General features: G+C 36.8%; 1 protein-coding gene across 1 annotated transcript in view; it reads right to left on the reverse strand.

Annotated features, from left to right (window-relative positions):
* LOC109412531 (lethal(3)malignant brain tumor-like protein 3) overlaps nucleotides 1–10,921 on the reverse strand; it is a 58,022-nt gene extending 47,101 nt beyond the window's left edge. Inside the window, exon 1 of the mRNA XM_029873294.2 lies at nucleotides 10,613–10,921. The gene's annotated coding sequence lies outside the window, so the exon portion shown is untranslated. The remainder of the gene's footprint in view (nucleotides 1–10,612) is intronic.
* Between the last annotated feature and the right edge of the window lie 14,191 nt (nucleotides 10,922–25,112).

Raw genomic sequence — 25,112 nt, forward strand, 5'->3', positions numbered from 1 at the left:
GACACAGGAGCTAATTTTGTGAATGTGCAAGGGTTACACATTTTTGGTGTAGTCTGGAAATTATGCACTTTTGTGCTGAGCGGCGTTAGCGTGAGTTAGAAGTTTGTTTTATTATTATCGCGGATGCAAATGTATGCAATTTATCGATAATTTATTAGAATAACAGATTGATTTCTACCGTACTCAACATAAAAGAGGTCACATTATTACATTTCATTTGCAGATAACATAGCCTTTTTTTGACAAGCAGAATAATCCAATAGACCTGAAAAGCTACAGTGGTATCTAATGAAATTGATTAGGGGAATTCAGATATTTTGGACAGACCGTTACGCGTATGTATTTTGGACATTTACGGCAAACTCAAATGGAAGTGTCCAAAATATATACGCGTAACGGTCTGTCCAAATTACCTGAATCACCCTAAAGATAAAAGTTACTGATGGTGCATTACAGAGTGTTAGGATATTTTATCCAATAGTGGACCCCAAGCAATTATTCTCAAATTTCCTGCTTTTTCTGCTTTTATTTGTAAATTTCCACCGGGAGACCATAGCTTATGTTCCTACACAGCAGTTCCATGTGGTGGCACTAGGCTGGAAAGCGATAATTTGATTATTTCAAGCATAATTTTTCAAAAGGATGGAAGTCACCATAATAAACAAACCTGGATTTTCTGCTACATGTATAAATAACAAAGTAATATATGAAACCTTTTCAAATTTTGATGATATTTTACTTAAAACCCCAAGAAATGTATAAGCTTCAAAGCGACGTATCTAACTTTTCTTTTGTTTCTTACATTGCTGTCAGATACACCGTTTTGATATATGGCCAAACTCACACCATACAAAAGTGGTGTATTTGTCATGACGTCTACTATTAGTAAAATTTGAAAGGATCAACTGTTATCACCGATTTAACATGGTAAGTGAATACGATCTACCCAATAGTGGACCCCAACAACTCAATAGTAGACCGCAGAAGGTCCACTATAGGATAATTTGATCGAGATTTCAAATGATTATATTATAAAAAATGTAAGGTGTTTTTGTTCGGTTTTTGTGTGCAATATGTAAGAAAGATATTGAACTTCCTGCGCAGCCTTTGGTGTAGACAAGACAATTCAATTAGGATATCATAATGCTTTTTTGATCAGAACAAATTTTAGTTACTAAGGGGTCCACTATTGGTTAAAATACCCAACAATCAAGATTCGATATTTTGCGAGTTTTAGGGGTTTCGATGAGGCCAACAGCAATTGAGCAATATGGGTGTAAACACCCCCTAAAAATTCATTTTTTTAACTCAAAAACTCTTGAAATATTGTTAAATAATTGCGATATCTCAAAACATAAAACAAATAAATTCTATTTTCAACGGAAATAACATTGGTGGAGAGGAGATATGGGTTTAAAAAATGGCACGTTTTTGAGGTGTTGACCCCAAACTTTTCATCGGGAGTGTAGGTTCCCGAGCACCAAAAATCATGAAAATTTGGACTTCGGCCCAGTTTGGCATGCAGATTCAGAATATGAAATTATCTTAAAACCGTCAAAGAAGCCAATTGACCAAAATCAAGGGATCCGCAGAAATAATTGTTAATATTTTTTAACGGGGGTCCATCAATTTAACCAAATCAACCAAATGCATTTTGTTTATTTTTTTGGCGAGAAACTTCAGAAAATTACAATGCTAAACATCACTTCTGTAGTTGCCATCTGGGCGTTGATGGGTCCCCTTGTCAGATTAGCATTAACAACATACCATACTAACAATTAACAATCCACTAGGGTAATTCATGTATTTTGGACAGGCTGAGGACAACGTTGGAAAAATTGTCCCTTGAATTGCTTAGCAACCAATTGAATATTTTGCAAAGTTACTAATACGCCTATAATATGACTGTACTTTGCATTCCCGGCGAAAAAACCTTAACGAATGCATTTTAAGCTGAGAAAATCACAATTTCCAATCGCATGTTAGAATTGCATGATCAACACCAAATATATGTTTTGGACATTATCAGGTATATATAATTTGAACAGGTCTATTAGCCAGGTCATGTTAGCCATGAATACTGTTAAGTCATGGAAGTAGTATAGATGAACAAATAATTTCTTGCAAATAATCAAATTTCTTCGTTCAACAAGCATCTATTTTGATAACTAATAAAGTTTTTGTTACAATCGAGGAAATATCACAAGACCCACTGAACACAGAATACACCTCCCCAGCATCCCCATGTAGTTTATCAAAATATATCAACAGTAGAAAACCTGTAATATATTTTGGACACCATCTATTTCAAGCATTTCAGCTGAAGGTTGAGAGATTGACTACCTAATGATGCTTTATTGAACATTTCCCATTCCATTAAGGCTTTCAAATTTCTTACAATAGGACGCAATCAGTGAAGTACTAGATTGAAAGTAGTGAGCTGGATTTTTGTATGGTGAGATGATCAATTCTCCATTTCTACAATGAAATGGTACAAACAGCGAGGGTTATATGATTTATTGGCTAAATTGATGCTGTTTGAGCAAAAGTTTGGATAACTGTGCTGTTGTATTATTTTTTCTTGCAACTTCAACAACACATTTATCCAAACTTTTGTTCAAACAGCATCAAATTAGTAAAGAAATCATATAACCCACGCTGGTTACACCATTTCATTGCAGAAATGGAGAATTAATCATCTCACCATACTAAAATCCAGCTCACTACTTTCAATCTAGTACTTCACTAATTGCGTCCTATTATTAATTCAACGATTTTGAGATGCATATTGTATGTGACGGTAATACCCCGGACAGACATGTAATACGAGTGTGATACCTGTACAACGGTACGCAGTGTCAAGAAAATTTTAACAAGACTGACTTGAATTGAGAGAATTTTCAGTGTGACACTCATTTCAAGCGCAATAGGGCACGTTCGGTGTAGTACTAGATTTGAAGTAATGAGCTGAATTTTAGTATGGTGAGAAGGTCAATTCTCCGTTTCTGCAATGAAATGGTGCAAAAAGCGTGGGTATTATGATTCCTTGCCTAATTTGATGCTGTTTGAGCAAAACTTCGGATAACTATGTTGTTTGTGTTGCAAGAAATGGAGAAAACAACAACAATGTTGACCAAAGTTTTGCTCAAACAGCATCAAATTAGGCAAGGAAACATAATACCCACGCTTTTCGGACCATTTCATTGCAGAAACGGAGAATTGACCTTCTCACCATACTAAAATTCAGCTCATTACTACAAATCTAGTACTTCACCGATCTGTCCTATAGGACGCAATCAGTGAAGTACTAGATTGAAAGTAGTGAGCTGGATTTTTGTATGGTGAGAAGGTCAATTCTCCGTTTCTGCAATGAAATGGTCCGAAAAGGGTGGGTATTATGTTTCCTTGCCTAATTTGATGCTGTTTGAGCAAAACTGCAAAAGATGATCAGTTCTCCATTTCTGCAATGAAATGGTGCAAACAGCGTGGGTTATATGGTTTCTTGCCTAATTTAATGCTGTTTGAGCAAAAGTTTTGGTAACAGTGTTGTTGAAGTTGCAAGAAATAAATAATACAACAACACAGTTACCAAACTTTTGCTCAAATAGCATCAAATTAGTCAAGAAATCATATAACCCACGCTGTTTGGACCATTTCATTACAGAAATGGAGAACTGATCATCTCACCATACAAAAATCCAGCTCACTACTTTCAATCTAGTACTTCACTGATTGCTTCCTATAGGAGGCAATCAGTGAAGTACTAGATTGAAAGTAGTGAGCTGGATTTTTGTATGGTGAGATGATCAATTCTCTATTTTTGCAATGAAATGGTGCAAACAGCGTAGGTTATATGATTTATTGGCTAATTTGATGCTGTTTGAGCAAAAGTTTGAATAACTGTGTTGTTGTATTATTTTTTCCTGCAACTTCAGCAACACAGTTATCCAAACTTTTGCTCAAACAGCATCAAATTAGTCAATAAATCATATAACCTACGCTGTTTGTACGATTTCATTGCAGAAATGGAGAATTGATCATCTCACCATACAAAAATCCAGCTCACTACTTTCAATCTAGTACTTCACTGATTGCCTCCTATAGGACAGATTGGTGAAGTACTAGATTTGTAGTAATGAGCTGAATTTTAGTATGGTGAGAAGGTCAATTCTCAGTTTCTGCAATGAAATGGCGCAAAAAGTGTGGGTATTATGATTCCTTGCCTAATTTTACGTTGTTTGAGCAAAACTTTGGGTAACAGTGTTGTTGTTTTTTCTATTTCTTGCAACATAAACAACATAGTTATCCAAAGTTTTGCTCAAACAGCATCAATTCAGGCAAGGAATCATAATACCCACGCTTTTTGCACCATTTTATTGCAGAAACGGCGAATTGACCTTCTCACCATACAAAAATTCAGCTCATTACTACAAATCTAGTACTACACCGAACGTGCCCCATTGTACAGTGATTCTTGTATCACATGTGTGTCATAAGTATAAAGTGTATGTCCTCTTGCATACCTGCGCATTTGAAGGGTTTTAGTGACACAGTTTACATTTTCGATAATTTTGAAGTATTGCGCATTTAGTTCACCACTTTTGCATCAAATCACCGGATTACATCAAATCCAGTTGATGTCTTCGGCGCACTATTTCTTTGATTTATGCTGAATAAGTGCTCTGAACACAGCGAGTAGGTTTGTTGCAATCGCGCACTTTTATTTACGTTTTGGCACTCTTGAAAACTCGTGCGATAGTGCAGTGTGCAGTGGTTAACAAAATGCGATATATTCTTAATTGTTAAGCGTATTTTCAACGTAAGTCAATAGGGTCTGATTGATCCAATAATCGATATTTAGATGTATCCACCTACTTTTATATATATTTATATACACCTACTTATAAGCTCTTCGGAACAAGACGTACATCGCCGGGCCTGCCCAAATTACATACATGTTTAAATTATATGTTTTACCCAATACTTGCCATTCCACATGAGAAGAAACGTCAGAAAAAAGGAAAAGATGTTTTTATCACAACTTCACATTGGTTCCCATCTGCTCCCACTTTAGCAGACCCTGGATTTCAAAGTGCATGCTTAATTATGACAATCGTCCCTCATTAGCACATGCAAAGCACATTTCAATGAGCAATATCAAACCTGACCAATAAAGGCTAAAAATAGTCCGCGCCGAAGAGATTGTTTCCGAACGAAAGTGGTGGACGATCAGACAGACCTTGATTAATAAATATAACGAATAACGAATCCAACCACCTTCGAGGGTGGGGAAGAAAAAGAAGATAGGTACCGTGACCGTGTGAATGAATGTGGTGATTCACGTGCCTTACCTCCTCACTGGCAGTTCACTCACTCCGATGGATGTAAATCGAACTACTGTTTCGCACACAACATGCTGGCAACACTGTAAGAGCTCCTAAAGTTGGATTTTTACCGTGCGATGATTTGTGGATGGCAGCATAAAAAGTTATGCCATACAACTCATCGGGCAGGTAGATAACAATGATTGTAGTCTAACAGGATTTCCGATTGGAAGTATGTATGTCTTATAAGTTTCCATAAACTACTGCTTCTGTATGATTATTGGATTAAACGCTGGTTGTCATACAACAAAAATACTTAAATTTTTAATCGAGGATCCCATCAGGAATTTCTTTTGAGGACTTCTCCAAAAGTCCCATCTAGGGATTGCTACAGCAACTCCTTCTGTAGATTCCTCCTGGGGATTTCTTCAAGAAGACCTTCTGGAATCATCACAAAATTTCATTTGGCGATTTCTAAATTAGAATTTCCTGGAGCACTTCTAGAGGAAATTCCTGAGCGATTTCAAGTAGAAACTTCTTCTGGATTCCGAAGAGGAACTCCTGGAGGAAAAAATCTTGGAAGAATTCGCTTATGCACTTGTGAAGAAAACCTTATAGGTCCCCTTCTGAGATTCATCTAGAGTTCTTCTAATAAATTTTCAGGAGTTTCTTCTAAGATCAATAAAGAGTTTATTCTGGCATTCTTTCAGGAAATTCTCCAGGGATTGCATACCAAAGGCTGCAAGACCGACAAAACCCTAAGTACTTTAGAGATTTGTTCAGCAATTTCTCCGGAAGTTTTTTCTGGAATTGCTCCAAAAGTTTCTTCTGGTATTCCAACATTTTTTTAAATTCCTGTAGAAGTTCCTTCTTGAGTTCATGTAGAAATTTGTTCGTGGATTTCTTCAAGAGCGTTTGCTGAATTCGCTCTAGAATCATCTTTAGACATTTTTCCAAGGTTTCCTATATTTTTTCGATTTTATCATGTTCGAAAAGTACATGTTTTTAAACATTATGCAAAATTTATACATGTTTTAAATATTTTGTTGCTGCAAAGTGTGCTTTCAGCAACCATTTTAAAGTAGAGGAGGGAGAGATACCCTCAAATGTAACAGGAAATTAAGGAAAAATGGAATGTCTGACCAGAGGGGTGATAATATCGGAACATTAGTGTAGTATCCTTCAGAAGTTTCTTCAAAGAATACTCCTCTCCTCCTCTCCTCTTCTTGGCGTAACGTCCTCACTGGGACAAAGTTTGCTTCTCAGCTTAGTGTTCTATGAGCACTTCCACAGTTTTTAACTGAGAGCTTCCTCTGCCAATGACCATTTTGCATGTGTATATCGTGTGGCAGGCACGAAGATACTCTATGCCCAAGGAAGTCAAGGAAATTTCCATTACGAAAAGATCCTGGACTGACCGGGAATCGAACCCGTCACCCTCAGCATGGTCATGCTGAATACCCGTGCGTTTACCGCCTCGGCTATATGGGCCCTGGAATACTCCAGCAGCTTATTCTGGGAATCCTCCAGAAGTTCCGTCTGAAATTTTTTACGGGTATCCTCCAGGACTTTATACTGGGCTTCTTTTAGGAATCCTTCAGGGAATCCTCAAAAAAATTTTCTGGAAATCTTCTTGAAGCTCCTTCTGAAAATACTTCAGAAGTTCCTTAAGAAAGCCTTGCTTGGTCTCATTCAGGAAATGTTCCAATTTTTTACTGGAATTTCTCTAGAAATTCCTGTGAAAATCGTTTAAATTCCTTTTGGGAATCTCGCAGGAATTCTTTTTAGAAATCTAGAATGTTGCGATTCCTCCAGGATTTTCTTCTGGAGTTCCTTGCGGGAAACTTTCAGAATTTTTTTTTAGAATCCTCCAGTAATTCCTGTTTGGAATACTTCAGAAATTCCTAGATAAACCCCAAAGTGAATGCCTGGTATGACCCAAGAAAAAAAATCTTTTCAGAACTAATGATTGCGAGAACTTCTGGATCAATATCCTGAAGACCCGGATGAAAAGTTCGACCGATGTTTTCAGAAAATAGTAACAGAAGTTAAGCTAATTTTGTAATAGCTTATGGCGGATTTATTGCAAAAACTACACGTAAATTTAGAAGAGGATTTTCCAATTCTATCAGATGTTTTTTTCAAACAGATCTACCATATAAAGATTTTCATAAGAAACTCTTAAATTACCTACTTCATAAACTCTTTCAGATTTCAGTCTAAAACTTCTGAACGAATTAACGTTTCAACTGCCATAAAAATTCCCATGCATAGAAGTTTAACTTGGATTTTGGAAACAAAATTAATTTCACTGCAATTTCAACAAGTTTTTTTTAGAATTTTCTAAAGAATTGATTTTTAATTTTTTCATAAGAGCTATTAAGCTACACGCTCAACAAACATTTTTGCTGTACAAGAGTGGAACAAACTACTCTTAAGCAAACTATAGCTTAAGAAACTGTTATTCAGCTAATTCTGTACCGATAGTTTGAAATGTCCAAACATTGTTTTACCATGTATCGAACTAGCATTTTGTAAGTTCTTTCACCAATATGTACTGTTTTGGACATTTTACGGAAAGTTAAAGAAAAAATACTCCTGCGGTTGTTTAATATTTTCACTATGATTCCCTTATAGCTTATAGCATTACTCCAAGCACTATCCCAAGCAGTTCATTTTAGTAAACCTCATTATCTTCTTTTTTTTTTTTGCTAGGTTTCTAGCTGCACTCTGAATAGAGTTGAAACCTCTACACTAGACCCGAAGATAGAAAAGAGTACGTAATCTTTCAGAAGCAGTTCGCCAGCCGTACGCGGAAAATGATATCCATTAAGACACTGTTGCAACTGACTCAGAAAGATACGGTAGAAGATTGGAAAGTTTTCAATTGGTCAGTCAGTCAGAATTTTCCTATGTAGTGTTATGGTCACACGGTTTGTGTTTGTCTCCTTGTTTGATTTTGTGGTATGGTTAAATATGTTTTTCTCCTCGTTAAGTCAGTTGTCGTATGTTGTTTTTTTTTTTCATCGAATCAGTCGAACCCCGTATGTTTAAATATAGTCAATCCTGCGTCAAATTGTTTTCCTAATTGATTTCACTAGTCGTTTCCTACTCCTCTGTGTTCATCTCTTGCGTCCTTAAATTTTCATCGGTCCAAAACCCACAGAAGCATGTAACTGAACTTCTGATATTTTTCTGTTAGTGTCATGATACGATCTAAAAGGTAAACAAAAATGCGCCAAGTGGGTTAGTTGATTGCAATAAAATTTTAAATAATAAAGATTGCTTGTCACCTATTATGTATTCACCCCCCTACAAATACTATGAAAAATATTCAAGTTCGTTCAATTATCCTATCGGTCCTAGGTACCTCGATAAACCATGTCATTTTCTCAAGCGTGGCCTAGATTGTCAACCTAGTCATACACAAGTAACGTTGTTCAGCTAATAAAAAGCAGTCAGTTTTTGTTCAAAATGTCACGTCGAACGCATTGACGTCAACAATGCGTTCAAGTGTTCGCACGTTAGCTTCGAGTCTATCAGCACAATTAAGTGCTGCAAATCTCCTTCCCACTATTAATTCTTCGGTCGATTTTAATTGCTTTATTTAAAGATAATATGACCAACTAACATTGTAAAAATTCGAAAAAGCAACTATGACATCAATAAATTACGAATTAAAAACAACCGAGAGACGTGAGAAATAGAGCCCAAACAACATTTTGAAGTCAGCTGGCTGTAAAAGGTTTCAAAACCTGTCACAAATCCTATAATGCTTTTATTAGGATTTGTAACGATCATCAAAACCTTCTCAAATCCAACCGACTTGAAACTGTTGCTGGGGAATAGACTCTACTCCTACTAAAAATTGTCGATTTTAGCGTTACGTAATAAACGGATGCTGCCTGAGTAAGACCAACTCAGCCACTGAATAGATTTTTTTCTCGGTGTGAATTTTTTTTCTATAACAAACTTATAAATTAATATCTTATAAGATGTTACCTCCCTCTTTGATAATGTTTGGCTCACTAGGAGTGCATTAAGCTGTTACTTTTAGTACACATGGTCAAATATTTGTCCAAAAAGAAACCAATGCTCAAACATGTTTAACTCGATCGAATTTTCATTAGTGTCTAACTGATGTTTTTTCTTGAGTTATGTCAAATATTTGAACCTGTGTTCTTCAGGCTTCACACTCAGCGCCTTGCGGATCGTAAGAAGATGTGAGCAAAATGGTCGGCGTCGGTGGTGTAGTGGTAAGAGTGGTTGCCTCTCACCCCAGTCGGTCGGGGTTCAATTCCCGTCGTCGCCGATGGGATTTTCTGAGACATAAAATCCGTGATCACGCCTTCCCTCGGATAGGAAGTAAATCCATAGGTCCCGGCCCATGTGTTGATGGGTTCGATATGTATGGTCCTTAGGTATGGTGGCTGTCTCCCTGGGGCGTCAGAATTTAAGGCTTAGCTCCTAGACCCAGCCGACGTAAAACACAACTGGCGCCGAACGGTGCTAGTTGGCCAGAAAAAAGAAGAAGAGAGCAAAATGCGTTTTGGTACCGCTAGTGATTATCATACACAATAGGTCGCTTCCTTTTATAAGAATGTGTAGAACACTATTAATGAGTCTTATGAGTATTTGTACTATCTCATCGTTGTAAAAACATACTTAAATCGGTCGGATTTGTTTACCGTACGCCTTTAATAGATGGAAATGTCTTGACATTTATCCGGATGTGCCAAGAGAGAAATTTTCTCTCCCCTTTTGCAAGCAAAACAACGGATTTGTAGCGTTTTTTTCTTTTTGGCAGCTAAATTTTAGGACATTTGCTAGACTCTACGGTCTAGCGGAGACGTTGGATTTGTTACAATGGAATAACAAGCTTTGCGCATGGTTCAAATATTATTTTGAAATTAATTAGGTCGAATACTTCGCAGACAATTTTTCATACACTGTGTTCATCAGGATCAGACGTTTTCGTCTGCCTGGTCAAGGCTATAGCTTCTATAGCGCATACGACTTCATTTGTGTACCTAGTGCAACAATTACGTATTGCATTGTTATTAAACGCAAATTTTGCGTATTTGCACGGAGATTACTAATAATGCATAATAATATTACATTGATTTCATAAAACAAGCAAATCACAAATCGCGATAAAAATTTCGCTGATGCCGCGAATCTTGACAGCTTCATCTCACTGCCGTACGAAGGGGGGCTCTCATCCGATTTCGGAAGGCGACCGTGTCACCCTAAATCAGACATTATCCTTATAAGTATGCTATACTTACGGGTTTTCCGACTTAATATCCAACTCCAAACACTTTTCCGATTGAATTAACTGCTGTTAGAACGATTTCACTGGAAAAAAATTGATCACAACACTAGAACGACTGAACCTGATCAAATCACACGAAGCTTGAAATGACGGGTGCTGCTGCTGCTGCTCGCTCGATGGAAGGAGATGTTCGAATTTCGAAAATGCACCTACGACAACGAAACGGGAGAGCCGCCTGTTTCTCTCTCACGTACGCCTCATCCCACGATCAATCGCGCACGCACACCAACAGAGAAACGTGATTTCCTTTTTCGTCTGACATGATTCGATTGATTGTGATCGCTCGCGTAGTAAATCCACTTCGTTTCGCATGAAATGGCGTTGCACGGCGTCAGCTGAATCTACAACATACCCCGTAAAACTATAATTAAACTCCATGCGTATCAACAAAGCGGCTGTTGTTGTCTCACCGATGCTCACTCATTAATTAAAAACCGAGACGCGTTGATGTGTGCGTGAACTCTGCGCGTTTCTCTCGCAGCGAGTACGAATATTCATTCTCTCTCACTATCAAAAACTGCATTCCGAGTGCATTTGGGGCTGCCTGCCACCAGTGGGTTCATTCACGTAGCAGACCTGCGATAGCGTACTGCGTATTCTCCCCTTTCGCATGTACACATGGCACTGTTTTTGTTTTGTCGATAGGATCGAGCCGCGGTGTGTTGTATTGGAACTCACGCGCGAGTCACATGAATGGAAAGAGCTTTTCTCGCTTATTTTCTTTGAACGAACGAACGGTGTGCTTGATGATACGCGTGGAACAGCTGTCAAAAATTTAGCGGCACAATCGGTGGGGCTGTGTGCGTGGGATTGATCGAAAGGAGTTGGCGCAAGTATTTGTAAACCGACGATTGGCCCCATTCACTACGAACTTTGTTGTAATTTTCGATCTAATTAATTCACATCATAATAATTTAATTGATACAAAAGCAGTTTGAGCTTCCAGCTGAAACGATCATTGAAATTTTGTCAATCGAATCCGTGACTTGTATCGCTAGTCGCTATGTTTTGGGAGACTATCAGCTCTAGGTACATGGATGCATGATTGTCAAGGACTTGTTTTTTTCTCAGTGTCGGCTTCCGATGCATATTTTTCAATATCATTGATTAAAATTATAAAAAAAGAATTAAAGCTATAAAACGTCAGACCTGTTCAACGAAGCTCGTTGAACGTGCTCGGCGTTTTTTCGTCCTGCTCTTTTCCATTTGTAAACCATTGGTAAGATGAGGATAAACAGGACTAGGGTAAGAAATCTAGCTTTGAACTAGTCAAATTGTAATCTTAATTTGAACCATTTCGAAATTCATTAAAATGACACACTTTTTGGACAAATATTGTCCCAAAAAGTTGGTAAATGGCTTTCCGTAATATCATCTGGTTGCATTGACTTTAAAAGCATTGAATGAAGCGTTTTTTTTTCGTTGAAAATAAGTAATTGACAATTCACTGCGATTTCAACCATCCCCCCCACAGAAAGCACATTTTTGGTGCACTCGTACAGCTCACGCATTGTATCACACGCAATAAGTGAATACGTTAATTGAAAGCAAATTCATCTTAGAATTGACCAACCGAATAATATTTCACAGTATTTGTCATAAAATTATCAAATTATTACTTCGAGAATCTTATCTTGAATTGAACCATTTGTAATCTAGATTTGAACTAGTGAATGGGGGCGAGCCTCCAGTGTTGGCCTGTAGACTGCGCTAGTGGCTGCTTTGTTTACTCTTGAGAAGTGAAAAATTTCAAATTTAGTTTCCAAATTCCTGAAAAAATTCCCGAACATTCTGAGTTGAAATTTCACTGCCTAATGAAAAATAGTTATGAGAATTAACAGATCGATGTGATTTTTAGTTGTTTAGCATAAAATTGGCTGTTGTGGGAATCGCTCAAGCTGCTACCGCCAGTAGTTCAAATCTAGATTAAAATTGGTTCAAATTAAGATTAAAATCATTATTGACAAATAATTGAATTTTTCAATGAAACTTGGTGCAAATGTAAACTTTTTACCACTTTACGAAAAGCTAATACCTGTGGCTTTCATATACCTGAGACTTAACCGTAGTAAATTATTTCCATGTGAGTGAAAACATCAGTCAAAATTCACGATGCTTCAGAAAGCCGCAATTTGGTTCAACTCATGATTACTTGCCCTAGATATATGTATATCTATTCTGCTATAGGTAGTTAATCACACTCAGACTTTTAGGGGAAAAAATGATAATACATTTATAAACATATTCTAGACGAAAATAAATAATTAAGTAGGTATACATCAATAGTAAAATTTAAATCACAAAAAATAAGCTCTGAATTGTCGATTTTTTAATTGAAAATGCTTGAAATGTATCATTTCTTTTGCGTGAAAGATTATTTATTCTATTCTCGAATCAACTGTTAAGAGGCCAGTACACAAGGCAAAATATTTGACCAAAGAGAAACCAATGCACAATAATCCGAATCCACGTTTCAACAGGAAAAAAATCCCTGTCTCTGTTATCGTTAATTTTAGGCATTTGGTGCCTTCAGAAAAGACGTTTGCATTTTTGTTGGCTGTATCTTAAAAAAAAAACTCCCGTAACGTGAGTAGATCACCTTAGAATGGTGCGTTGCGTTGTAAGATGTACCAAATCAAATTTTGATCTTGATATTTACCGTATTTATAAATATTCCAAGATCAAAGTTTGATGCACTTTTTTGTGTTTTGTAGTATTTTTGTTTCAATGTACAGCTAATTAACATTTTATTTCAGCAGGATTCAGATAAACTTATCGTATGATATAAATAATATTGTAAAACATTGTAACTGTCGCGAGCGTATCACTAATATGTAGCTTATTTTACGTACGATGGTAATATTATTTAATATTTCAGATTAATAGTAATTCAACCAAATGCCATCAAGATGACGAGGAAACCAGGATGAATTGGGCAGACAACTGATTCGAAGCAGTCTAACAATGGTGTGCCTGAACGTTGACCAAGCGTATCCTTTGGAGTTTACCCTTCCAATAACAACACCCAAATTCCCGTGACACCTAGGCCTGAGAGATCGTAGAGTTGTCTACATTTTTCATAGGTGTCCAAAACTAACTATCCTTTCCCATTCCTCAGCTGTCGCAAGGACGTGGCCAGGGCAGTGCTCGACCATTGGAGGATTGCGTCAGTCTTGTCTAAGAGTCAAAGATTAGTCCCAAATCTTTGTGCTTTGGTTCAGACGGGAAGGAGGCAACCCTCATAACAGCCGTCTAGGACTGTACCACCTACGAATTTGTGCGACTCGCTTAATGCTAATGCAAATGCTAATACTAATGTATCTTTTCAAAAAAAAAATGATTAGAGTGGTTCTCGTCATAGTTAAAATCTGGAATAGAATTTTTTAATTTTGGATTCATATGCGATCGAGTTCTTCAGCTAAATTGTAGACAATGCTATTGCGAGCAACTTTGCCGAAGACACCTTTTATCTAGCTATTACAGTCGACTCTCCACATGTCGATGTTCCACATCTCACGCATACCAGGAACCTAAGTATTATCGAACTTGCATGAACCTAAAATCTTTTTTTTTTCAGCTTATAGTGTCTAACCTTTCAGAAAAGCCTTGGTTCAAAATATTCTATCGGCGAAAATGGAAATAAATCAAGTTTGAAGATTTTCTATCAAATGAGGTATATTCAAATCATAATTTTGACGTATTGTTATGCTCAGACCTATCTGTAGAGTCTCATAGTCACACAATTCTTAATTAGTTATAACAAGAAGCATACCAGCCTTATGGATTACTTTTATGGACTCACATTTACGCTGTCAATCTATGCCGAACGGTGAATTTACTTCCACATGACCCGGTCGTTAGCCAAACATCCTTAGCCGTTCAGCACGTTTAGTCACATTATATTTTGTATACGTAGTTGCAAATAGCTATGTGTCATTTGCGTTACCGATTACGAACCCAACACCTACCTTGGCTCTTTAAAGAAGAGAAACATTATTCAGGCATCCGATTGATGTGACCAGCCCAAAGAGTCTGCCGTAGTCTGAATAAGCACATTTTTCCCCTGTGAATATGAACATTACATTGCATGACATGTAAAGTAACCCTTTACAAATAATTGAAAATTTTGTGCTAGACAAACAATTTCGATGGATGTTCATGCAAATAATGATAATACGATTAGAATATTTTGATTTAGCCCTTCAGAAGTCGTGATGTTATATTTTGTACAACGCGTTTAAACTAACTCGCATGTTATACCAATTAACCGTGGTGCTGGAGGTAGTGATCGACCACGCGACTAGCGGAAGGTTAAACTTTTCTATTGACTTGCTGAATTCCAATGAAATCTAGCAAAAGATTGATGATTTTGCTATTATTTAAATTAAGATAATTTGGGTAATTACAACACTACAACTTTGTTATGTTTATTTTTATGCTTCGAATTGCATTAGTGTACCCAGCATGTAATTTAGTCCCTTCGCCATTCTAAATGGTTGCGTGGTAATGATTTGTTTTCAGATTTCTTTTGTTAATAATTTGTGAGAACTGTAAAAATATTTAAATCAGTAGTATATGGATTCCTTGCAATAGGTTTCATGAGACTTTTATTGGGAAAATCAATATTCGTAAGAAATGTTCACTCTTTGTACCAGTTTTTTAAAATTTGAGAAATATTTGAGTGTGTTAGTGGAATATTTGTAAGAAAAAGAAAATCTTTTAGTTGAATCAAGACGTCGAAATACGAAGCCGAGCGCGCTGGCTGTAAAGCAAAACAAATACGCTCGTCATTAGAGTTGAGGGGTCAAATGCGCTCTTGCTACGCGCATGAGAAAATGTCTTGGGATTTCTTGGGATATTCAAGCCCAACCCTGTTACACTGGACATACAAAACACACGCTCTTTTGTTCCGCAGAATTTCAATTAGGGCTTATCTGGTAACATTCCATCAAATTGAATACTTTAAACATAATGAAGGTTTGAAACAACAAAATTGAATATTTGAACATCATTCATGAATCATTACTATTATTAGCTTTATTAGGGAGATTTTCAGCCCAAGGCTGGTTCACCTCCACTTCATGAATAAATTTTTACATGTTTAACATGAACAATAGATCCATATAATAGAGAAGAATCTCCTGATAAATGCTAAAACTTAAAAACCTTACAAACAAAAAGTTACATTATTGTGTGACAAACATTTGAATACCTACGTAATAAAAAGTTGCGATATTGTGGTAGGAATAAAGAAGATGGCTGACGTAAAAATCGCGCCGTTGATTCATGTTATTTAAAATATTAATTAAATATGACAATTCACAGTATCCAGAGGTTAAACAGACTGGACATTACTACCACCAAATAACAGACAACAAACAGAACCTAGATTTGAATTTTTAATTTCACGAAAAAAAAATTCTTCCGAGTCTTACTCCATGACTTGCATATACACCTAAACGTTTAACCTTTCAAGATGCGTGCCTGTTCGATCCCAAAACCAAACCGCGCTCGCGCTGTATACGAAGAGCGAGGTTTTCAGGTAGTGTTGTACTTTTTACAACGGCGCGCGTCCTGAAAGATTAACACCACCAACCGCATGACCACCAAGCCCAGCAAATAAAAATGAGCAAATTAACTACGGCAGACTTCCTTGGGCTGATCAAATAACACAGATACCGAAAAATGACAAGTGAATATAATATTCAGAAAACTAAGAAGAGGTCATCGGGTATGTGACCGGTTACGCACGATGTTGTTGTTTGCAGTTTTGGATGATCATCAAAATTAGGCTCTGAATATATTTGATAGAAAATCTTCAAACTTGATTTATTTTAATTTTTACCGATAGCTGGATTTGTTGCGCACTTTTCAACTCGTGAATAATCAATTATTACTAACCCAAAGTCAAAACTGTTTGATGATAGATAATCAGCAGAGTTGCAGTGTTTACTGACTCGAAGTTACCGTTCGAAAATCGCAACGCAAGGCTTAAAAATCTCTAAACTCGTGGTGTACGATGTTTATCCTATTATTTTCAAGTTGGGACAATCTTATGTCGCATTGGGTGGATTGTCGCAACAAATACAGGTTGCGACATTGTCATTATTGTTGCGCGATGGTTGAATTTTGATTCACTGGATCTCGCTCGTTTTTGTTCTAGGTTTCCTCTCCATATGTCGATATGCTCGTTTTAACAGGTTGCTAGATCGCGTTTCTTAGGTGCAAAACATTCTGCAAATGCGTAGTGTCATCTGTTTGTTGACGGTTTTTCTTAGTTACGAACGATTTTTCAATCTAGTGTGCATTACAAATTGGTTCTTCAATTCGATCTCTCCCTATCTCGATGGTCCCTTCAATATCGAGATGTAGAGAGTCAACTGTAATTTGAACGTAGTAGGTCAATTTTATGTTTTGACAATGTCTTAAAATTCTTATATCTCTTGGAGTTGGTACGGTAAAAAAGTTCTTTAATCGGCATTTGGAAAGACACACATAAAGCCAAAATTGGAGCAAATATTACGAGAATGTTATTTTTTTAAGTGAAATAAGTCGACTTCGAAAATCTCCTTAAAAATCGGGAGACTACATATAATTCATACAATTTTAAAGATACACACCTAGAAAATATCATGTAATTTTAAATGTGCTTGTGTTGTTCGATAGGTTTACACGACTTTGATGCTGCTCTGTTTTTGAATCGCGATTTAAGTTGTTCGTGGATTGGAAAAAATATATTTGCCTATCATCAAGCCCGCATACTTAATCGTGCTTGCTTTTATTCATAGTTTACCCTGTATAAACGTCTTTCGAGTCTCGGTAAATTGATTTCAATTTTAACGTTGTTTTCGGTTTGCAATGGCGGAGGCCAGAATGTGTAAGAAATGCTGCCAATCTATTGACAGTTATGCCGATCTGTTCACGGTTTGTGAAGGTGATTGTGCGGGTTTATTTCATGCCAGTTGCGTTGGTCTGAAAGACGAAGACATCGACTTCCTAACACTATCGCAGAATGCCTTGTGGATGTGTGATACGTGTATGAGTATGTTCCGAAAAACGAGAGAGGGTATCCCAGTCAACACAGCAGACAAAACTGACAGCACGAAATCGATCGAGCAAGAAGTGAAGGATTTGAAAACAGCGGTGAACGGAATTTTGAACACTCTTTCGAAAATTGTTCCTACGGCCACGACCGATGTCAATTATTCACAGGTCCGGGTGAACGTACCTATATGTTTGCCTGTATTTGTCGATAAAAATATGTAAACAAACCGATCAGCTGATCGCGACGTCACGTTCGCCAGAAAATTTGTTCGCAGCTTCTGGAACGTGACGTCACCTTCGGCAACTTCGTGGGATTTCGGCTTGCCGAAGTTGACATGACACGACTACTACTTCAAAATTATCATATCACGAACACCACTTTGCCCGATGGGCCTAACCTGGTGAAATTTAGAACATTGGGCCACGACTTCCCCGAACACACATCGAATGTACTGCACTCAACGCCGATCGCGATCTCATCACACACGCTTTTCAATCGGAACGAATGGATGTGTCGCAAGCGTGAGTAATTGTGATAGCGCAAGCCGGCCCCAAACAGAAGATGAAATCAGAACAAACAACGACTATTTCGCATTGTTTCTCTCGACATCAATCCATATGTTTCTGAGAGGGATGTACATCAAATGGTATCTCACGCGCTTGGCTTTAGTGAACCCGAGCGTCTGGATGTGACCAAACTGACGAAAAGGTGGAACGATCAAATGATGCCAGATTTCGTTTCTTTTAAAGTAATTGTTAGTAGAAAATGGAAACACCGAGCGCTTGATCCTTCGACGTGGCCTGTTAATGTGAAGTTTAGGGAGTTTGTTTGTAAGCATAACGACACTTGGCGACCTTGCATATAAACGTTTATTGGGATGTAAAAATAGTTTGTTTTTTGTTTGATTTTTTGTAAGGATTATTGTATGGATTCGCCTATGAATGTATTTGATGCTGTTCTTTTGATATTGTTTATTGTTATGTGTTCTGTTTGATTGTTAAACTAGTTTTTTTTATGTCTTTATTTATGAGATTTTCAGCCCGAGGCTGGTTCATCTCAGATGATTAAACTAGTTTTAAGATGTTCAATAAGACTTTATTGTCAGTTGGATTAAAGAAATAAATAAATAAAAAATAAATAAAATGTCCTGAACCTGACATATACGAGCATCTTCAAAAACACAAATTTAGAGGTTGAAACATATAAATTTACGTCTTTCAAAACACCCCAAAATAAAACTTATTTTTTCTTAGCGTCTAGTTGCTAGAACCGATTTGACAGGAAAACCATAGAAAAGTAAAACAATGCCATGCATGGAGTCGAAATTATCCGTCCAAGACTTTTTTAAGGAGTTATTGGAGAAATTTTTAAATGACATTCTGAAGTCCAGGGGAATCCCTAGAAGATTTTGTGTAAAAAATGTAACTGAATTTCTTTAGGATTTCCTGGATGATTTTTTGAAGTAAATCTACGAGCAGCCCCTGGAAGATTTTTTTCAGGAACTCGTGAAAGATTTTAAAAATTATTCCTGGGGTGGATTTCAGCAAGGGTCCATGAAATAATTATCGAAAAATCTGTAGAAGGTTTTTCAAAGTAATCCTTGGAGATATTTGTAAAGAAATCTCTGGAGGAAAAACTGGAGATATGGGAGATTTTCAGAAAGAACCCCACGAAATATTTGTGAAGGACCCCCAGGGTAGTTTCTATAGGAATCCCTGCAGAAAATTCCCGAATGGATCTTACGTTTTTTTAAGAGTCCTTGGAGGAATTTCTAGAGAAATCCCAGGAGGTTTTTTTTGACTGAAATTCAGATTAAAAAAAATCTCTGTACCAATTTCAAAAGCAAACCCCGGCGAAAATTTTGGAATAAATCTTTGTGGGATCGTTTGAGGGAATGCTTTTTCGGAATCTAAAAAAGTCTCGAAAAGAAGGTAAATCTCTGAAGGATTTTCTGGAGAAATCCCTGGAGGAATTTCTACAAAAGACATACCCAACTCTTTCTGAAACTTCTGGAGAAATTCCTAATGGAATTTCTGGAGAAATTGGAAGTGGCTATGGGAATTATTCCGTGAAATCCTTGCAAGGATTTCTAAAGTGACCACAGTTCAAATTTTTGAAGGAAGTTTTGAAACATTTTTTGAAAATTTGTTTATGAAGGCATCGCTGAAAGTTTTATTAAAGGAACCTCTGGAGAAATTTCTGAAGGAATCCCAGAACGCATTTTTGTAAAAATTTCTTTAGGAATTTCTGCTGAAATTCATGGATAATTTTCTGGAAAAAAAAGTTGAGGAATTTATGAAGTAAGTCATGAAAGATGCTTTGAAAGAATTCTTTGTGAAATTTATAGAATATAAGGAATTACTGCACAAATCTCTGAAGAAAATTTTCGAATGAATCCGTGGAAGATTTTTTGCCAGAATCCGTGAAGGTTTTTTGGCCGAATACTCGGACAAGTTTCCGCAATCAAAAATAGAAAGATGTTTTGGAAAAAAATCTGTAAAAAAATGGATAGATTTATTAAAGAAACAACCAAAAGATCCAAAGGAACGCCTGCATAAATTTATGAATAAATAATTAGAGGAATTTCTGAATCCCTGAATCCCTGGGCGAATTTCTCAAATAATCTCTGAAATGATTTGTTAAAAATCATGGAGGAATCGGTGAAGCAACTCTTGCCAAATTTCGTTAAATAATTCTTTGTGATTCTTCTGGAGGAACACGTGGAAGATTTTCTGAAATATTCTGTAACATGATGATTTGATGTGGGAAGTTTTACTCGGAGCCCGTCGTAATAAAGATGAAAATTTTGCGTTCGCTTAATTTTATTTAACACCTCAGAATTGCAACAAAAGGCGATCGAGCAGATAGCGGCACAAACCAACACTACTCATACAGGAAGATCGTTCGGCAAATACAGCACAACCGATAATCACGCTCTATTAAGGAGAAACATCAGAGAACACAAAGCCAGGATTAACAAGTGCGGCTTGGTTCGATGCTTCGTTCGTCAGATTTGCGCCTATAAATTTTGTATGCAAAATAGCAATGGGATGTTTTGATGTTTCACCTTAAGTGCTTGTCACGAATCTCTAAATTTCTGAAGGAGCTCCTTGAGGAATTTTAGATGGGATCTCTGCAGGAATTTATGAAGCAATTCATAAAGAAATTCCAGGGTAAATAAATCCTCGGTGACATTTTCAAAAGAATTCCTAAATGAATTTCTGAACTTCAGTTTTTTGGGACATTTATACAATGACACATATTGCCCATTTTACTGGCACTTTACCAGATTTGCTGGTATGTCTGAAACATACTGGAAAAACTTGTAATTAGAAGGCACAAAATGTTGCTAATTGACAAATTGAGAGATGAAATTTGTGAAAAAAATCGCGTTCTGGTGGGATTCGAACCCACGACTCCGTATTCGATAGACCGGCGATTTTTTTTCACAAATTTCATCTCTCAATTTGTCAATTAGCAACATTTCGTGCCTTCTAATTACAAGTTTTTCCGGTACATTTATACAAATAACGTTATTGTGTATGTTTATTGCTCAAAATATTGGCTTTTGATTCAAGCATACAGTAGTTTTGGAGACAAAAGATTTCGATGGTAACAAAATAGCGAGATGGTAGTTTATTCGTTATTTGGGCCGAAATAGAGATGAGTTTGTGAAAAAGGAGTGTTCACGGTGTGGCTTCGGAGTCAGTTTGGCTTCCTATTCCGCAGAATAGGAAGCAATCAGTGAAGTACTAGATTGAAAGTAGTGAGCTGGATTTTTGTATGGTGAGATGATCAATAGGACAGATCGGTGAAGTACTAGATTTGTAGTAATGAGCAGAATTTTAGTATGGTGAGAAGGTCAATTCTCCGTTTCTGCAAAGAAATGGTGCAAAAAGCGTGGGTATTATGATTCCTTGCCTAATTTGATGCTGTTTGAGCAAAACTTTGGGCAACAGTGTTGTTGTTAGTTTCATTTCTTGCAACATAAACAACATAGTTATCCAAAGTTTTGCTCAAACAGCATCAAATTAGGCAAGGAATCATAATACCCACGCTTTTTGCACCATTTAATTGCAGAAACGGAGAACTGACCTTCTCACCATACTAAAATTCAGCTCATTACTACAAATCTAGTACTACACCGAACGTGCCCCATTCTCCGTTTCTGCAATGAAATGGTGTAAACAGCGTGGGTTATATGATTTCTTGCTTATTTTTATGGTGTTTGAGCAAAACTTTGGGTAGCTGTGTTGTTGTATTATTTATTTCATGCAACTTCAACAACACAGTTACCCAAAGTTTTGCTCTAACAGCATCAAATTAGGCAAGAAATCATATAACCCACGCTGTTTATACCATTTCATTGCAGAAACGGAGAATTGATCATCTCACCATACAAAAATCCAGCTCACTACTTTCAATCTAGTACTTCACTGATTGCTTCCTATAGGACAGATCGGTGAAGTACTAGATTTGTAGTAATGAGCTGAATTTTAGTATGGTGAGAAGGTCAGTTCTCCGTTTCAGCAATAAAATGGTGCAAAAAGCGTGGGTATTATGCTTCTTTGCCTAATTTGATGCTGTTTGAGCAAAACTTTGGGCAACAGTGTTGTTGTTTTCTCCATTTCTTGCAACATAAACAACATAGTTATCCAATGTTTTGCTCAAACAGCATCAAATTAGACAAGGAATCATAATACCCACGCTTATTGTACCATTTCATTGCAGAAACAGAGAACTGACCTTCTCACCATACAAAAATTCAGCTCATTACTACAAATCTAGTACTACACCGAACGTGCCCCATTGTTACTTGTTCTGTAGGTTAGTTGGTTGAAGCGCCGAATACGGAGTCGTGGGTTCTAATCCTACCAGAACGCATTTTTTTCACAAATTTAATCCCTCAATTTGCCAGTTAGCAACACTTCGTGCCTTCTTATTATAAGTTTTTCCAGTACACTGTTTTTACTTTGTTAGAATGCTGGTTAACAACCTTGAAAAAGTGATTAAGCAGACGCAACAGATACGGTTATCGTAATAGTCGGGAAACGCCAAAAGCTCTCTGGCCAGATCGGGCTTGGACTGGATAGCGCTGAGTTTGAAGAGCTGAAGAGTTTTAGAGCTTGTCTTTGACGAAATTCAATCTGTGTAAGGATATTGAACCAACGATACAAAATTATGGGATAACTAGCTGTCCCCGGCAAACTTTGTCTTGCCTACTGCGTTTTTTGACGTTTCAAGTCCCCTAGCCAAGCCCAAGTTCCCGTTCAAAATGTATGAAAACCCGATTTTCAAAAACTCTCAATTTTGCCTCATAAACCTTCCTTGGGTGAAAACTAACACAACAAAACTTAGACGTCCCAAATCGGATCATCCGTTCGCAAATTATGCGCGGTCCCACGTATGCCACTGCATTTTTATATATGTAAGATATAAGATAAGATTATAGATCATTTACCGTTGTGCTTTCTGCATGAACATGAATAAATGAAACATTTCGGTATGTACAATAATCACAACATCTTGTTTTAAATTTATTATTTCTTTTATTTGTCATTATTTTTCTTCACCTTTTTTCTCTCAAATTATTCACTTTTATTTTTTTTGTTTCCATCATCAATATAATATATGCATGACCGCTCTTAAACGCTAGTTTCTTCTTTTTCCTTTCTGGGTTTAAAGTTGTTACCGGTTCCGCTGTTTCTGCCTGTTTGATTTTTTTCTTTTAATGTGTATGTGTTTTTTTGTAACTTTGTGTTTCGTTTTGTTTTCACCTTTTTGCCAAAAAAAGTTCCTATTGTGTTTGGATTTGTGGTGTGTGTGTGTGTTTTCGTTTCCAAAATCGTCGTCCTGCACTGCAGCAGTGCTGCCAACTTTTACAAACTTCTTCCGCTGACTTATGCGTGTTTTAGCTTCGTTTGAATGAGTTGACACTATTGTGTATGCAATACATTTTTTTTTGTTGGCTCCTATTATATGATAAGATGATCACGGAAATTTCGAAAACGTCACTAATTGAATGTTCAAATTGTTGTTTTACTCTCAGTTTAGTTTTTTTTATACAAAATATGTCCACCCTATTTAGTTTATATGTCTAGTTTATCCTCACTCTTACATCTCCGCACTGCGCACAACACGCATCGTCTTCCTTTTCTTCTTGGTTTCTTTTGTTTTAATTTCTTTCTACAATTTGCTCACTTTTAATACATACGACAATATAACGAAAAAGCGAAACAGTCGACTTTTGTGATTATTTATTTTACTTAACTTCGGTTAGCTAGCGTTTGCCTAAGGTTTTGTTTGTTGTTTCACGAAAATTGCCATCGATTTAGAATTTCTTCCGCAAGAAAACTACCATTTTTTTTGTGTTGAGGAGACGAGGAATGAGAAGCGACTACAAACTCTGTCAGCTATTGTTGTTTCTGTTTCGTTTGCGGTACATTGCCTGTTGCTTACAAATAACAAAACTCCTATTTCGATTTGCTATTCTAGCTTACGCGGATTGTATTGTGTTCGCTGATGGGCTGAACTGAAAACTGAAAACCGTCGCCGTTCCATTAGCTAGAGGGGCCCTGCCTTAACACCTACACGGTAAACGTAAAAACTTACAAAGAAAGTGAACGCAAAACAATGAAATTAAAAGTAATTTGTAACTGTATCTCAATTTACAGCGCGAATTATTGTTTGCCTAGCTTGCACAATTCGCTCGAATGGAGGGACAAAACGCACCATTGACCGTGCATCGACTGACTTTGTCGTCTGCCTCCGTTTCCCTCTACCTACCATTGCTTTCTAGCATCAAAAAATTTACACCAACCAGTCGTTCTAGTTCCGTTTTGTCCAAGTTTCTCTTTTCAAGTTGTTGTGTTTTTGTTTTCACAAGTGTTTAGTTTCTTTATTTTTTTATTCTTCTACTACTGTTGTGTGTATTTTGATTTCAACTATACCACGTAAATGGGTCCGATTAGGTTTTAATTGCTTGTTTCTTGTTTACATGTTTTTTTTTTCTGTGTCTTCGTCTGTGTTTTATTTTTTTGTGTTCCGCCATTTGTTATCGGTTTGAATTACTTTGTTGCTCAACCAAGACTCTCGGTTTGTCGGATTTGGATGTCCAGTAGCTCTATTTAGAAAAATATTTCCATCAATTTGTTCGGTGTCACGGTGTAATGTTTGATTGGCTTATACTGCTTACTGTTACGGTATTCTGTTTAGTTGTGTTTTTTCCTCTAGCAATTTTAATATTATATTTTTCACAAGATATGTACAAATACAGTTTCCTATTCTTTTGGGTTATCTTCTACCGCTTATGGGTATTTGCAAATTTGTTTGTGATTTCTTTCAAATCGACTAAATGGTAGACCAATGCGCAGGTTATCCTAACCACACCCTGTTTCTTATTTCCAGA

The sequence above is a fragment of the Aedes albopictus genome, chromosome 2 (genome assembly GCF_035046485.1).
Source record: "Aedes albopictus strain Foshan chromosome 2, AalbF5, whole genome shotgun sequence".
Classification (NCBI taxonomy): domain Eukaryota; kingdom Metazoa; phylum Arthropoda; class Insecta; order Diptera; family Culicidae; genus Aedes; species Aedes albopictus.